Source organism: Gossypium raimondii, chromosome 2 (genome assembly GCF_025698545.1).
Source record: "Gossypium raimondii isolate GPD5lz chromosome 2, ASM2569854v1, whole genome shotgun sequence".
Taxonomy (NCBI): Eukaryota; Viridiplantae; Streptophyta; class Magnoliopsida; order Malvales; family Malvaceae; genus Gossypium; species Gossypium raimondii.
Window position 1 is genome coordinate 20,997,753 of NC_068566.1, and position 16,423 is coordinate 21,014,175.

At 33.0% G+C, this 16,423-nt stretch overlaps 1 non-coding gene across 1 annotated transcript; it reads left to right on the plus strand.

The window, feature by feature from the left end:
* The first annotated feature begins 10,155 nt into the window (after positions 1-10,155).
* Positions 10,156-10,262, plus strand: LOC128039398 (small nucleolar RNA R71). Its single transcript, XR_008193902.1, has one exon. It is a non-coding gene; the product is annotated as a small nucleolar RNA R71 (small nucleolar RNA).
* The last annotated feature ends 6,161 nt before the right edge of the window (positions 10,263-16,423 follow it).

A 16,423-nucleotide genomic window follows, 5' to 3' on the forward strand; every position in this document is an offset into this window, starting at 1 on the left:
ATTGCACACCGCTAAAAGATCATCATTGGAACATTATATAGTCAAGACTATGCTAGCGAGATTAGACGGATGTGTTTTTGGCAGAAGCAAAGTCATGTGATTTTTGAATGTTTAAATATTTAGTCTAATGGCGCTATGCTGATGCCAAGTATGGATCACTGACTAGGTCCAATTGAACTTATCATTGTATTTGCCATGAATTGTAGGTCTATTGGCTGATTCCAAGATTTACAGAGAGACCAAGCCAAAATTTTCCAAGCTCAAGCAACTTATTTTTTTAGTCGTAGTAACATCCATTTAGTGGGACGGCCGAGAGGTGAATTCTTAGGGTTTGAGTTGTTTTGTACATAAGCCTAAAAGATTTTTCAAAATTTCAAGTTTAGTAACTTCTTCGATATAGGAGAACTTCTGTTAAACTTAACTGTGTTAAAATTTCTAGTATGCAAAATGTTCTAAGTTAAGTTTCTATAACAATAGCTAAAATCATATGATTTCTTCTATTAAACTTGTGACATGTTATAAAGTAGTGTGTGTTGTAACACCTTATAGCTCGGATCCGACAATTGGGACTGGTATGGGATGTTATATTGTACTTTGGTTGAATATACTTTGTGATTGCAAAAGAAATTACCTAGTCATATTTTATTCAAACATGTTTGTTATGTTTTGATTATTCGTTTGTACATATTTTAGGATTATTAATGTGTTGGATTATTTTTTATAGGCTTTAGAAATTGTTGTGTTTGACTTTTAGGCTTGTTTATACAACATTTTTCAGCAAGGTACTGGTACTTGTGATGAGGTATTTGTACTTCTCTCCAAAAACTGATTTTTTTATTCTAGGCCTTGGGTAGTTTTAAGAGCATTTTAAAGTCCTTTTGTGCATTTAGAAGAATATAGTCAAGTCACACTTATACATATACTTAGGGTGACTATCTTAGCTTAAAAACTTTTTCAATGAAATTATAAATACTTTGTATTTTAATGATCTTTTTTGAAAATCATTTTACTTTACAAGAAATTATGTGATTTAAAGTGAAAGTTTAAAATTGTTAAAATCAAGGCCATAGGATCATTTGAACATCTTTGTTTTAGCTCTTAAAATTTGTTGAAATTGTTCAAGATGATAAAAACGCTTTTATCTTAAATTGAACCTTTGATAGTCATTTTATAATGTATAAAGTTTTTAAACTCTTTACATAACCTCTGATTTCCTAATTACCTCATGTTATGTATAAGGTACTTGAACATATACTTTAGGAATAGGATTAGTCTAAGGATTAGCATTTAGAACTAGTTTTAGGATTAAAATTAAACTTAGGATTGAATTTAGAATTAAACATGAAACCTAAGATTAGAATTGAAATTAGGATTAGACCTATGCCTAGGATATAGGATTAGTCTTACTTAACCTTAGAAGATAGGAATTTTTTGGCATCTTGTTATAAATTGCTATATATTTTAGATACCACTTGCCCATGACATATTTTATGCTTTAATTTGAAATATGATTTTTGCTAATATGATACATGTTAGAGTTGTATGACCCGAATCTCATTACTTGTTAAAAGAAAAAAAATAGAGAGGCACAATAGGGGGATCTGTAGGGGCAAAGGACTATGTTGCACAAGTTAAGTCCGTATAGGAATATACTTATTCTATTAAACATTAATAACAGGGCTGTTTAAACCTTAAATAGATGTAGTCGAACTCCTCTTGTATTGTGTGTTTGTCAACATAGTGAATTTCTCCTTCTCTACCCCCATGGTTTTTCTCGGTAAGGGTTTTCTTATAATATCTATGTTTTTTAATTTTGTTTCTTATTGCTTTGCGATCATTCCTACTGCCATTATCGACATTGATTATAACAAACTGGTATCAGAACTTTTGGGTTTTTTGTCTCGATTATGATAATGGCGACATTGAAGTATGATATTCTATTGTTGGATCGCAGCACTAGATTCGCATTGTGGTAGGTAAAGATGTAGGTATTTCTTGCGTAGATAGATTTGGAAGATTCCCTACTAGGGTAGATAAGATGCCTTCAGCATTGACACCTGAAGAGAAGCAACGTAAGGATCAAAAGGCCATAACACAATTACATCAGTATCTATAGAATGAAATTTTATAGGACGTGTTGAAGAAGAAGAGCACCACTGCATTATGGGTGAAGTTAGAGCATCTGTGCATGTCAAAAACCCTAACTAGCAAGTTACATCTTAAGCAACATCTCTATTCTCATTGTTTGGAATAAGGTACGTCTTTGGTTGAACACTTAACTGTATTTAAAGAAATTGTCTCTGGCTTAGAGGGCATGGGGGTTTAGTATGGTAAAGAGGATTTAGGGTTAATTTTACTTTGTTCGTTGCCCCTATCTTATTCGAACTTTAGAAATACAATTTAGTATAGTCACGAATCTCTCACAGTTGATGAAGTCTATGATTCCTTAGCCTCGTATGAGAAGATGAAGCATCTTGTGGCTGAATCTGAGTCTTAAGGAGAGGGTTTAATAGTTCGTGGGAGACAAGAACGCAATACTGGTGAAAATTGTAACGCATAGATTTGTGCAAGTGTACACGGTTCTTATCAAGTAATAACTAAGTACAAGAGTTATCATCTCCACAGGGACTGTATACATTAATCAATTAATTACAAAATTAAAGTTTTACAAATTGGTGATAAGAACACAATATTTCGAGTGATGGATGATTAAACTAAATTAAATAATCTAGATGCAAGATGATCCCTAATGCAATTCTAATCTAAGTATGATTATTAACGAAAATGTATGAGATGAATTTAGTAGCAACAACACAAACTTCAACAATCAATAACACGAATAGGCTAGAATAATTACATCATTCAACTTAATTCATTTTTCTTATGCTTAACAGTGTTCAAAAAATACTTCATGGCAACTCGACCTTTCATGAGTTTGAAACCAAATTAAGTCCTTTTGGAATCTTTTACTTAGTAAAGCATGCATTTTATTGATCATATTAAACTAAGGTTTTCTTAGAATTCATGTGAATCAACAGGGAAGGGTTATGTTTGAAACAATTTAATCACATAAACCTAAAAAATATGCAAGATAATAGAGCTCGTTAAAGTTATTATGAACCTTTAATTTTTTTGGGTTAGGATCTAAATTAAGCATGCACTTTTCAACTATTGTGTCATTAGCCATCGCCTGGTTAGGATCACTCGTCTAATTCCAATGTATCTAATCACGTATGAATGAAATACATACTTGAGTTTAATTGAAAACATGAATAATTGAGGCACACACTATAAACATGAATTAAACAAACTTCATTGAATTGATGCAATCATCCTAGGTAAACAGATTTAAGCTATCATAGTTGATGAAAAGATAACAAAGCACATTGTAAACATGATTAAAATCAAAGTAACAAGTAAAGGAAGAATAAACTCTGTTTGAATAAGCAGCCTTGCGAACTCTGATTTCAGAAGTTTCCTCCTGTCCTCGTGTTGCTCCTTTGCTAATGGCTCCTCATGGTGGTCGGCCAAGAGATGATCTTATCAAGGTTTTGTTGGGTAAGAATGAAAAGAAATATGGGATGCTATGTGTGGGAATGAAGAGAGGGAATGAGAGAATGGAAGAGTAATGTTACATAAAGGATGAATGAGGGATGATTGAAATGTGGGATGGAGGTGGATATTTATACTTGAGGTTGGAGGAGGAATTTACTAAATTTGGCATCAAAGATCCCTTAGATTTCTCCTACCTTTGGTCAACCATAATATGTTGAAAGGACGGTGAGTTGGTTGCTTTATGCTTGAATCATGCGTGGGGTGGACTGTTTCTTGAACAAATGTAGTGTGCTGATTTTCAATGATTTTCCAAGTGTAGGGACCTCCAAATAATTATCCAAAATTTGATTTTTGGCTGCCCAAATATCCTTTCCGGATTGGGCTTCTCTTCTCCTTGTTTGGATAGTTTTGCAACCCATTTAATAGTCAAACTTTTCCACCATGTAGCACCATTTTTCATTGGGTCAGAGCAACATCTTCATGACCCAATTTGCATGGTTTTGTCGACCAAGTAGGATAGAATTGCTCATGTCCATGCAAAAATTATAATAAGCTCTTTATTAAATCAACTTCATGGTCCCACTGCATTAATTAAATATAGCACATTAATAAATAACATGAAATAATTTAATATATGCACAAAATTAACATAATAAAGCAAAAACTTGCATATTTTATAAATTCATGTTCATTGTCGGAATATAAGCAAAATTCACTTAATGAATTAACAAATACTTGAGATTAATATTATTTTTAAGTAAAAAGGTGGACCTATATAATTTAAGTTTACACACCCCCAATCTTAATACATTGCTCGTCCCGAGTAATGTTTCCTGCAAAGCAAATATTTTGTTAAAGCAAACTTACAATATGTTTAAGTAGCATCAATCTTGAAACATAATCATACATCAACAAAACCATGCTCACAAACTCTTTTTATTGGTAAGTAGCTCAGATGCAAACATTATTTCAAAATTTTACACTACGTATAAGGAAATGCCAACATGAGTCATAGTATGCAAGCATTTCAAAGTCATATGTAACATTCACCATTAAATACACTTTCCCTATTAATTTAGACAAGACAATTATAAGGTTTATTTAGAGGTCTTCATATGTTGAACGTAGCAATTTCTCTCCACTAATGTAGTCGGCATAATTATCAAATCAATAGGTGTTTTATAAGGTTATAATGGGGCTAGGCTAAAGGTAGAGAAATGAATTTTTAGGTTCAGTAATCTTAATCCTAACTTTTTCTTGAATCTTTTTGCAACACAACCTTTCTTCGTAAAGGTATTTGAAACATCCCCAAACTTATTTCAAACTCATGCTCATCAATATTTTTCAGAATTTGAGCAAACTTGCTCATTTTCTTTATTTATGAGCATGTACGTCTTTTTGAATTTTTCCTCCAAATTTGATCACCAAGAAAAATTTAGTTAAGATAGATGCATAGAAGAGGATAAACTTCAAAATATGGTAATATGACTCATGATGTAGCTACTTTGCAATAAATAGGCCATTAAGCTCAGAAATAAGGTTTCAAGGGTTAATATAATAATGTGCGCTTGAAAGGCTCAAACAATCCAAAGAAAATGTGCCTATATCATATTTAGATTCTTATGCCTCCTAGGATTTCACCTCGAGAAAGTTACTAAATCAATTCTAAAGACTAAGCCTTGATGCATGTCTATTTCCAAGGAAAATAAATCTTCATGGCAAGTACTACATAAGATTAGAAAACATACAAGCATTCCATAACTCAAGATAACATAAAAATAACTTAGATAAAATCAGAAATCATGCTTGCTTGCATTTGAACTAACTTATGAACAAAAATTTCCTCTGAACATTCATTTATTCCAGCATACTCATGTGTAAAGATTAAAAAATACTTGAAATTTTAAAAATTCTTGGAAATTTTGCTTTACCCCCTCTTAAAAAAAGCAATGTCCTCATTGCAAAAATAAAGTAATGAATGAAAACTGAACACCAAGTAAGGTTGTAAGAAAAGAGAGGTGAGTCATAAAGACTACTTAAGTACCAAGTCTTTCTTAAGAATCCAATCCTAGACATGTTCATGCCCATTACCACATCACTTCACTTTTTTCTAATGAAAAGGCATTCAGCTTATTTTATTCATGTTTGCAATTTCCTTTTTATTATGCAAAAGTAAAATACTAACTGAGAAATAAAAATAAACGCCTAAAAATAAATACTAAGGATAAGACATTCCCCCATCTTATTTATTTGACTTATCCCCCTTGTCTTCCTCCTTTGCATCCTCGTTCTCGCTTGCATAATCATCCTCCTCCTTCCATGACTCGAAGATATGATTTGGGAACTCAGGAACAAAACTGTTAGAGATATTCTTAAAAGTATTCTTGATTGAATCATCTCTAATCTTTGCATATTTCCTATAAGCTTGTTGTTGGTTATGCATAAATTTCCAGATATCCATCGTAATTGAAAATTCCAATTTCTTCATAGTATTTGAAGAAGTGGGCATAGGAATAATCAATTCAGGATGAACACTTTGTTCTTCTGGTTCATCAACATTCGGCTCCACACTTGGCTCAGGGTTGTTTGGTTCCTTTATCAGTTCAGGATTATTCAGTTCTTCTTTAGATTTTGCTTTCTCTATCTCATGAACTAAGTTAGCTTCTGATTTAGATTTATTTGATAACTCATTAGTTCTGGTTCGATTGGTTCAATCAATTTAATTGGGTTCAACTATGGACATTCTCCACTAACTTTTCAAGATCAAGCCTAGTGATGCAACCTTGAACATACTGACCCTTCAGGTTTTCTTTTGATTTAACTTGGGCCCTTAAGCAAAGTGAAGTAATCAATGATGGAAAGTAAGCACTTTCTGTCCTTTTTCTAGCACAATCGTGGATCTTCTTAAGAAAAATTTTTTCGACATTGATAGACCTTTCTGTCATAATTGCATACAATAGAAGCATTCATTCCATTGAGATGGTGGAACTATCTGAGATAGGTATAAGCTATTTCAAACAAAGTAGAACCATACCTTAGCCACCGGTTTTCGATATTCTTTTCGGCAAGAATGACTAACATACTTTCTTATGATCTATTGGGATCTTAGATTTGTAACAACGTTAAGCACTTGTTGAAGAAAATCCTAATTAATTTATATTTTTCATCATGGCAAATTACTCTTCTTCTTCAACATCAGGCATATTAAAAAAATCATTAATGGACTTAAAAGTAAGGGTTACCTTCTTTTTACGAACAAGAAATTCAATAGCATCTGGCACAGTTAAATTGGCATAGAACTCTCAAGCTAATTCCTCTTCAGGTAGTGATCACACATCATCGAAAGAGTTCCAATTGAGAGCATCAAGTTCCTTTCGAATTGAAAAGGGTAAAACCATCTTGTCATCACTCTTCAAGTTGAAACCTTTTTTTAACATCATGGGTTGATTTTTAAAAGGAAATCACCTTTCCTTCACTTCCTCATCTTGAATCAAAATTGGATTTTTGGCAAAGATTTTGAAAGATCATGTTCTTTTGCGAGACATAATGATTCATCGCGAAAAATAGGTAGAATTTTGGCAAAAGGAAGGGAAAAGAAATCGACAGTGGATGGTAGCCAGGAGGTTGTGGCGGCAATGGAATTGCGGTGGCGACAAGTTTGCTCCAAATAGAAGATTATGACAGCAATAGGAGGGTTTTGCGACAAAATAGAGATTTTGGAGAGATTCTTTGGGATTTGAGGTAGACGGCAAGAAGAAAGAAATATGTGGCTAGGGTTTGAAGCTAAATGCTTTGAATGGTGAGAGGAATGTGATAGTAGAGAGGGGTTTATATAGTAGTAAATTAGGGTACACTTGTAGCAAAAATTTAGCTATAAGAGATGCTTGGGCGGCAAGGTAAGGAGGAAAGGGAAATGGCGGCAAAAATAAGGGTTTTGAGGAACCCTTTTGACGACAATGATGGGTAATTTCATCCTATTTGCTATTCTGGGCCTCAAGCCCAACTGCACTTAAAAAATAAACTACTATAGATAAAATAAACTGATTAGTACTTGGGCTAAATGGACCCTTTTATTAAGCATAAACAAATAAAATTAAAATGAAAAAAAATATTAAAATGAAAAATTTCTAGGTTAATTAGAAAATTTCTTCTCAAAAGATTATATCAAATTAATTTCCAAGAAAGGTTGGAGGGGTCACAAATGGTCTCGCTTATGTTCCAATCTCCTTAGACAAAATTAATTAAATGTACTAATTTAAGAAAAATAATTTCTAACTATTTATTAAAAAGTAAGAATATGAAAAATTAAGGGTCTATTAAATTGAACGATGTTTCAATTCGCTCAACTTCACCATCCCAATAGTGTTTGAGACGTTGACCATTAACTTTAAACGTATCTCCGTTGTTGTAGTACAATTCTACTACTCCATATGGATAAACTTTGTATATGGTATAAATTCATTTCCATCGGGACTTGAGCTTTCCAGGAAATAACCTTAACCTCGAATTAAACAACAACACTTTCTAACCTTCTTTGAATTCACGAGGTTGTATACGACTGCCATGCCATCTCTAAGATTTTTCTTTACACATCTTTGCATTCTCGTATGAAAACAAACTCAACTATTCCAACTTATCAAGTTGTAACATTCTTCTCTCATCGGCTTGCTTAAGATCAAAATTTAACTGTTTCAAATCCCAACGAGCTTTATTTTCCAACTCAAGAGGCAAATGACACGCCTTTCCAAAGACTAACCGATAAAGAGTCATTCCTGACGGTGTCTTAAAAGCAGTTCCATATGTCAATAGAGCATCATCAAGCCTTTGAGACCAATATTTCCATTAGGTCACACTACCTTCTCAAGGATTCCTTTGATCTCATGCTTTACCCGTTCAACTTTCCCATTTAACTATGGATGATATGTAGTGGAAATTTTGTGTTTCACATCGTACTTGTAAAGCAACCATTTAAGTCATTTGTTCACAACGTGAGATCCTTCATCACTAATTATAACTCTAGGAGTCCCAAACCATGTAAACACATGATTATATAGGAATTGCATGACTACCTTACCATCATTCATTGGGTATACTTCAGCTTCAACCCACTTGGATAGGTAATCCACATCTACTAAGATATACCTGTTACCATAAAAAGAAGGAAATAAGCCTAAAAAATAAATGCCCCATATGTAAAATATTTCCACCTCTAAAATGTTTGTCAAGGGCATCTCGTTCCTCTTTGACATGTTTCCGGTCCTTTGGCATCTATCACAAATTTTCACATATGCACACGCATCCTTGAACATTGTAGGCCAAAAAATTCCTACTTGTAAAGTCTTCGCTGTAGTACGAGAACCACCAAAGTGTCCTCCCACTCGGAGATGAATGGCAGTGATACAAGGTCTCATCAATTTCACTTCCAACTACGCACTTCCTGAATATGTTATCCGCACATTGTTTAAAAAAATTGATCATCCCAACAATTATACTGACTATCGTCAAGGAATTTATTCCTTTGTTGGTATGTCATTTCTCGAAGTATTATTCCATATGCTAAATAATTCGCATAATTAGCAAACCAAGGTATTTCATGAATTTGACTTACCTCGAAGATATGCTCATTTGGAAAATTCTCATTAATTGGAACGAGTAAATGTGTTACCTCATTTTGTTCCAATATAGACAAATGATCAGCTATTTAATTGTCGCATGGTCAGTAACAATATTGACTTTCGTGCCTATGAGATAAGAACAAAAATTGTCAAAAGCAAAAACTATAACAAAGAGTTCTTTTTCAATTGCCATGTAATTGAGTTAGGCTCTTGTCAAAGTTATGCTTGCATAGTAGATAGGGTGGAATACTTTATTCTTTCTTTGACCCATCACAGCTCCAAAAGCAAAATCACTTGCATCACACATTAACTAAAAGGAGAGTTCCGATCAGGTGTAATGATTATTGGCACTAAGATTAACCGACTTTTTAATTCTTCAAAAGCTTCCAAGCATACTTTGTAAAACTAAAAAATAGTGTATTTTTTGGAGCTTGTTGATTAAACCCTTGGGATTGACTTGGTCTATGCTGCATGTGGGTGTTTTTTGGTCCTCCTCTTTGGTTACTCCAAGAAAAGTTTGGATGGTTTCGCCATGAAGGATTGTAGAAACTGGACTGTTGTCCTTGTCCACTTCTATTTTGGTGTTGATTCCCTACATAATAAAATGAATCAGGATTTAATAAAGAATTCTCGAAAGAATGGCCATCCCCACAACATACGTAAGAAATTACATCGAATTGACTAAGTTTTTGAGCTACAAAATATTCCTACTGTTAGTGGTAAACTGTTTCAAAATTGAAGAGATAGATAATACCTGAGTTTAGAGTGAAGTGGGGGCATCGACTTCATAAACTCTAGCTACATATCTTCTTAACGCTGCTCAATTTGTCGGCATTGATAGTTGTTACTGGCGACCCTCTTGATGATTGTGTAAGCCTCATTATAAGACTTCGACAAGAGAGCATCATTCGCAGAAGCATCTACCATCAATCTTGTGTGCTCATTGGGACCATTATAAATTGTCTCCAACTAGATGCAGTGTGGAATCCCATGATGAGGACACTTAAGAAGTAATTCTTTGAATCTCTCTCATGCCTCGTACAATGAATCATCATCCAATTGCTGAAAAGTGGTGATCTTATTTCGCAACTTAGGGTCTGTTTGATTGGCAGTAAAATGTTTTCCGTAAAATGATTTCTGGAAAATGTTTTACTTTTCTGTAAAATGATTTACTGGAAAATATTTTTCGGTGTTTGATTGAATCTGTAAAATATTTTCATTGTTTGATGATTTCCTAAAATATTTTCCGGAAAAGTTGTTTTTACATATATTAATATATATTAATAAATTTTATATTTTAAATTGTTTTACATATATTGCAATGATTTATTTATAATAATACTCAATTATTAAGCTACAATATTGATCGTTATAAATTGAAAAATATTATCCACAATGAGTGCTAGAAATAATATTGAATAATTATAAATTGCTTCGAAACCACAATGAGTACTAGAGATAATATTATCCAAATTTATAATTAGTAGTACACCACATAGTAACAACATTGTCCAAGTGCATAATATTACACCACATAAAAGTATCAATATCTTCAACCCTGAGAAAATTTTTGAAGCCAAATTTTTCTATGCTTCTTACTTTTAAATAAAAAAGCTTTGGCCTATGATTCACGACTCACTAGATAATCAAACACAGAACACAAGAAGTCATCATCAAATCCTTCTTCCTCCATCGACATCACTTGTTCGTAAAGCTGTGATGTCTTATCGGCAGTAAATTGTACCAAAGTATTAGCAACTTTGCCAAGTTGTTCACCCACAAATTTAATTTGTTCATCAACGAGACTTTCTTGACCACTTTTTCTTTTACGTTTGGATGTGCCAGATGAAGATACATTTGTTCTTACCTCTTCAGCCTCTTCATTGTCGCAGTCTACAAGCACTGAATCTTCATTACCATCATCCAAATCTATGTCAGCAAATGTTCTGGCAAAACTCCCTGTTGCCATATCTTTGCCAACAACCAAAGCCATTTCATCATAAAGATCAATGCTTTTATTCAAAAATGGTTCATACTTCTTGTGTGCCTGTTGGATATTATACACAATTAGAATAACAAGTAAAAAACTATTGAAATATACTTAACATATATAGTCATATATTACCATCACTGTTGCATCATATGTCGCTCTATCACATGTGATCATTTTCCTGTTATCATCCCATCCAAAACCACTTTCGCCTCGAATCTTGCATATAATCTGCTACCGATTTTTTACTGTCCTCAAATGATTTTCCACATGCTTCGCATCGCATTGGACTTGGAATCTTTCAGAAATGGCGTCGACAACTCGATTAATAGAAACTAATTTGAAAGTATTAGAAGGCTTATTTCCTTTTCGAGCCTCCTCTGCTAGAATTTCAAGGAAAACATGTTCCATCGGTTTTGTCCACCTGAATTGCTTGGAGGTCCCTTCTTTGTTGCCCTTACCCATTCTACATTAAATAATTGTCATTGTCAATAATTTCAATATCCAACAAGCTTAAAACATAATAATCAATTGAATATCCAACAATGTTAAAACATAATCAATATCTAACAAATTCAAGACATATATCAAAATCCAACAATCTAAAATTTCAATATCATTATCCTACCAACATTTACTAAAACATACATAACATAGAAACAATAACCCTAAGCCCTAAATCTACCTAATATTTCTAGCCATATAATCAGTCCACATAGTTTGTGCAATTTCATCTCTCTTAGCAGACCATTCTCTTGCTTCTTGTCTTTCTTCTCGCTCCGTGAGAGTTTGTATTATCGAATCAGACTCAAACGCCTCGTATAATCCTTGATTAAGTAAATCACTAGGATCAACTCCCATTATATGATTATGAATGATACAACAAGCCAAAACTATAGCTACTTGAGTTTGAAAATCCCAAAATGGTTCAGCATCTAATACACGAAACCGTTTCTTCAAAATCCCAAAAACACGTTCAACAGTGATCCGTAATGATGAATGGCGAAGATTAAAGAGTTCCTTTGCATTTTCATGCCCTTCAGCAGCAAACTCTTTTAAATGATATTGAACACCACGATATGGGGTAATACATCCAATTCGGATGCCATATCTAGCATTAGCAAGATAATATTTACCTACAATTTTACAATACATAGTTAATACTAATAAACTATGAGCTTACTAGAACTATTTGTGATAAATATTACCTTCTGGAATTTTTAATCCTCTTGGGCGTAAAAGTGCATCACTTAAAAAATGAGAATCACGTGCACTACCTTCCCGACCAGCTAGAACATAGGAAAATTTCAAATCAAATGTAATGGCAGCCAATACATTTTGTGTTGTCCCCCCTTTACGGCTACAAAATCTTCCTTGCATACTAAGTGGAATGGATGCACGAATATGAGTTCCATCTAATGCTCCAATACAATCTTTAAAATAAGGATAAAACCTTGGATTGTTTCTAATTTCACTAGTACTTGACTCATCAGGTAATCTAATAACTAGTCTATACAATTTCAAAATAGCTCTCAATACAACCCTAAAGTAATTGTGAACTGTCTGAGTTGATCTATAATATCTAGATCCAATCACTCGAAACCTTACATTATGACCAATTATATGTAAAAATATAACTACTTGCTCCCTAATATTGACAGATTTAGATGATTATAACAAATTATTCCTATTAAGAATATCACATAAATTAAAAAAGGCGATCGGTCTCATCCTTATCACATCAATACAATGCTGGTCACCACTATATAAAATACTATTAATATGATTTTCTCTTTCAAAATCTCGATTCACACGAGGGCGAGAAGCAATTTTCTTCCTAGTTTCTAATTTTTTAATCCAAAGATCCCCAAAAGCTAAAACAGAAGCCACGACTCTGACAATCGCCATTTGATGTTGATTACGATCTATCTACACAAAATTATGCCACACAAATATATGATCACTACAGAAAAGATGCAAGATTTTCATAAGAGCACATAAAGTTACCATGACTATGCATAGTGGTATATCAAGCTAATTGCCATAATTAATACAATACTTCAATAAATGATTTGGTTAATACAATACTTCAATATATTTGATAAGCATATAATGAACAAAAAATAAAATAAGATTACTTATTTTTCCATTAGATTAGAATTCACTAACTATTTAATTAATCACCATTAGATTAGAATTCACTAACTATTTAATTAATTATGACCACTTTATGAATTGTTAATGATTTCTTAAAACTTCAAACAACTTTGCAAATTGTTGCCTATTTGTAGGCCAAATAAAACGACTTTGAATATTTTAAATAATATATTCTTACATAAAGTGAATAGTGGTATATTTTAGGCAATCAGAATATTTTAAATAACAAATGCTTTGTGTCTACAAATTACATTTTGTAATAGGATTTTGCTAATATATAGTAATATCTTCGAAGCATTGGAAATGATGAATAAACTTGTCAACTATTGCACATGATACAATGTTATTATAAATAATACATTTACTAACTTTAAAGAGTGCCATAAACATGCTTGTTAGAAAAACCCTTTATAAGAAAATGGTTTGCTTAGCAAAATGAACTCTGAATCACTGATAGTTTACAGAGCTGTTGGCACTTATATACTAAAAACTTAATCAATAAATGTGGATCCAAATATATGACCTACATGATTAGTAATTCTAAACTATATATCTTAAGTACATCAAGTATTTCCTCTCCTTTTCTTTGCTGGCCACTTGTGTACTAAAGCTGAGTTTATTCTAAGTGCAATATAGATACTTTTTAAGTATTCCCACATCCAGTGGGGCTATTGGTTTAAAGTTTGAAGTTTTCTCTTATTACAGAGCAACCAATTTCTTAAATTTCCCTTAATTTCTTTATATATCTTAGATTTATGATTGGTTTGGAGATTTCAACTAACAATTCAAAAGGTAAGGCCACTGATTTGGCTTGGGTTCTACTCTCTTAGCAAAAGCATGAGCTAAAAAGTGACTGAGTGAAACTCAGTGAAATAATGCTTATATATATATGTATGTACGTGTAATATGCCATAAGAAAATTCTTGACCAAGTTTTATGCCAGGAGTAAGTTGGTAAGTTGATTAAAAAAACCATAAGAGTAGAAAAATAGGATGGTGAAAAGATGATATTTTGCTCAGATAGCTTGTGTAAAACACTGGTAGCTTAGGTATTTATAGACGACCAAATACTATGAACTAGAAAGTGAAATCCTCAAAATCAGTTCTAAGATCAAGGTAAAATGATTCCTAAAATTAACCATTTGCAATTGTATTATAACTAACAACATCAGCTTCAAACCTTCCTCTAAGTATTTTAAAAAAGTTCCATGCTTTCTCAACACGTTTAGCTTTACATTGAACATCGAGAATTGTATTAAAAGAACGCAAATCCTGAAAACAACCATGTTGATGCATTGACAAGAAGATTTTAAGTGCTCTATCGGGTTTTCCAGCCTAAGATTCTAAAATCACTGTAATTGATACATAAAATCAATCTAAATAATACATGTTTCCATAATAGTTGACTAATTATATTTTCCACATACATCAATAACAAATACTATTAAGGTATAATTGTCTTTTAAATTCTTTTAGTATAGTAAATATGAGCATTATTTTAGTAACCAACAAATAACCATCAAATCCTCTAGAACAGAACATAAGAAATTCATAAAAGTATAACATCAGCACCTTGAGATTTGTTATTGACTAAGTTGTAGGCTTTCAAAAAATGCTCAAATCACCTAAACTCAAAATACTAAGTCATCCCAAAACATGCTCATATCACCTAAACTCAAAATACCGAGTCATCCCAAAACATGCTCAATATCTCTACTTGTTTCAACAAGCATTACCTTATGCAAAATACAATGCAAAAATTAAGCAAAATACAACGAAAAACCATTCTCAGGGCATAGACATTACCTTGATTTTAGAATTGGGAAAAAAAAGGAGGAGGGCACGATAGGGTTAGAGATTTGGAATACTGTCGGGTAGTAAAGCAAAAGTTAAAATTAGCAACATTATTACCCAAAAAATCAAAATACAACGCAAAAAAATTATGAACATCAATGAGTAAACAATCGGTTTACCTTAAATACGAATTTGTTGGCGATTCGGGAATAAACAAACCCTTAAATGCTTGATTCTAGAACTGGGTGGAGGACCGGAGGTAGACCGGAGGTGGACCAGTGGAGGCGGATCGGTGGAGGACGGAGGTAGCTTGATGCCTTGATTTTGGATTTGGGAAAAAAACGGAGGAGGGGAGATAGGGTTAGGGAAGACTTTTGGCAGTAAAACAAAACTAGCAAATGTTGTGGATACAACTTAAATTAGCAAAACTAGCAGAGAAGATGAAGCAGAGGTGATGAGGAGCTGTGGAAATGGTTTCAAGGGTGAATAGATGAGCTGTGGAAAATGTCTTACCGATTTCTAAGGGGTAAGACATTTTTCGAAAATATGCATTGATTTTCCTGTGTTTTGGAAAATGTTTTCCTTAGGAATTCTTTTTCCAACAATCAAACACCGTAAAATGTGGAAAACCAATTTCGAAAACTATTTTCCCCTATCAAACAGACCCTTAGCATTTTTTCTAGGTGGGACATACTTAACAGAAAATCATTATTCTAAGTCTTGCCAAGAAGAAATTAAGCTAGGTGGCAAAGAATTGAGCCATGGTCATGATCGATCTCGCAATGAGTATGGAAACAACTAAAATTACAGCGCGTCTTCAGTCACACCGGCTATTTTAAATGAATAACTCACCTCCATGAATAATCGAAGGTGAAGGTGTGGATCTTCCGTGGACATTCCATTGAATTGCCCCATCGTTTGTAGTATTTGAAACATCACTGGTTTTAATTCAAATTGGGGTGCCTCGATATTCGGCCTTCTAATTCTTGGATTTAACTCATTAAAGAGTGGCACAATGTACTATCTTATGGCACAATCCCTATCATCAGCAATAAGGATGGGAATACGCATATGATTGGCTCCATTTCGTTGTCCATCATTTTGATTTCCAAGGTTCATTTTGACTTGTCTCTGGGCTAATCGTTCACATCTTCTTTGTCTAAATGTCCACTCAATTTTAGGGTCTACCGATAATAAATCGATAATTCAATCTATACTCATAAACTCCTGAAAATAAATAACAAAAATTAAAGAATAAAAAATAAAGAATTAATTAGTAATGTTAGAAATTAAATAAAAACCAAATTGTAAAG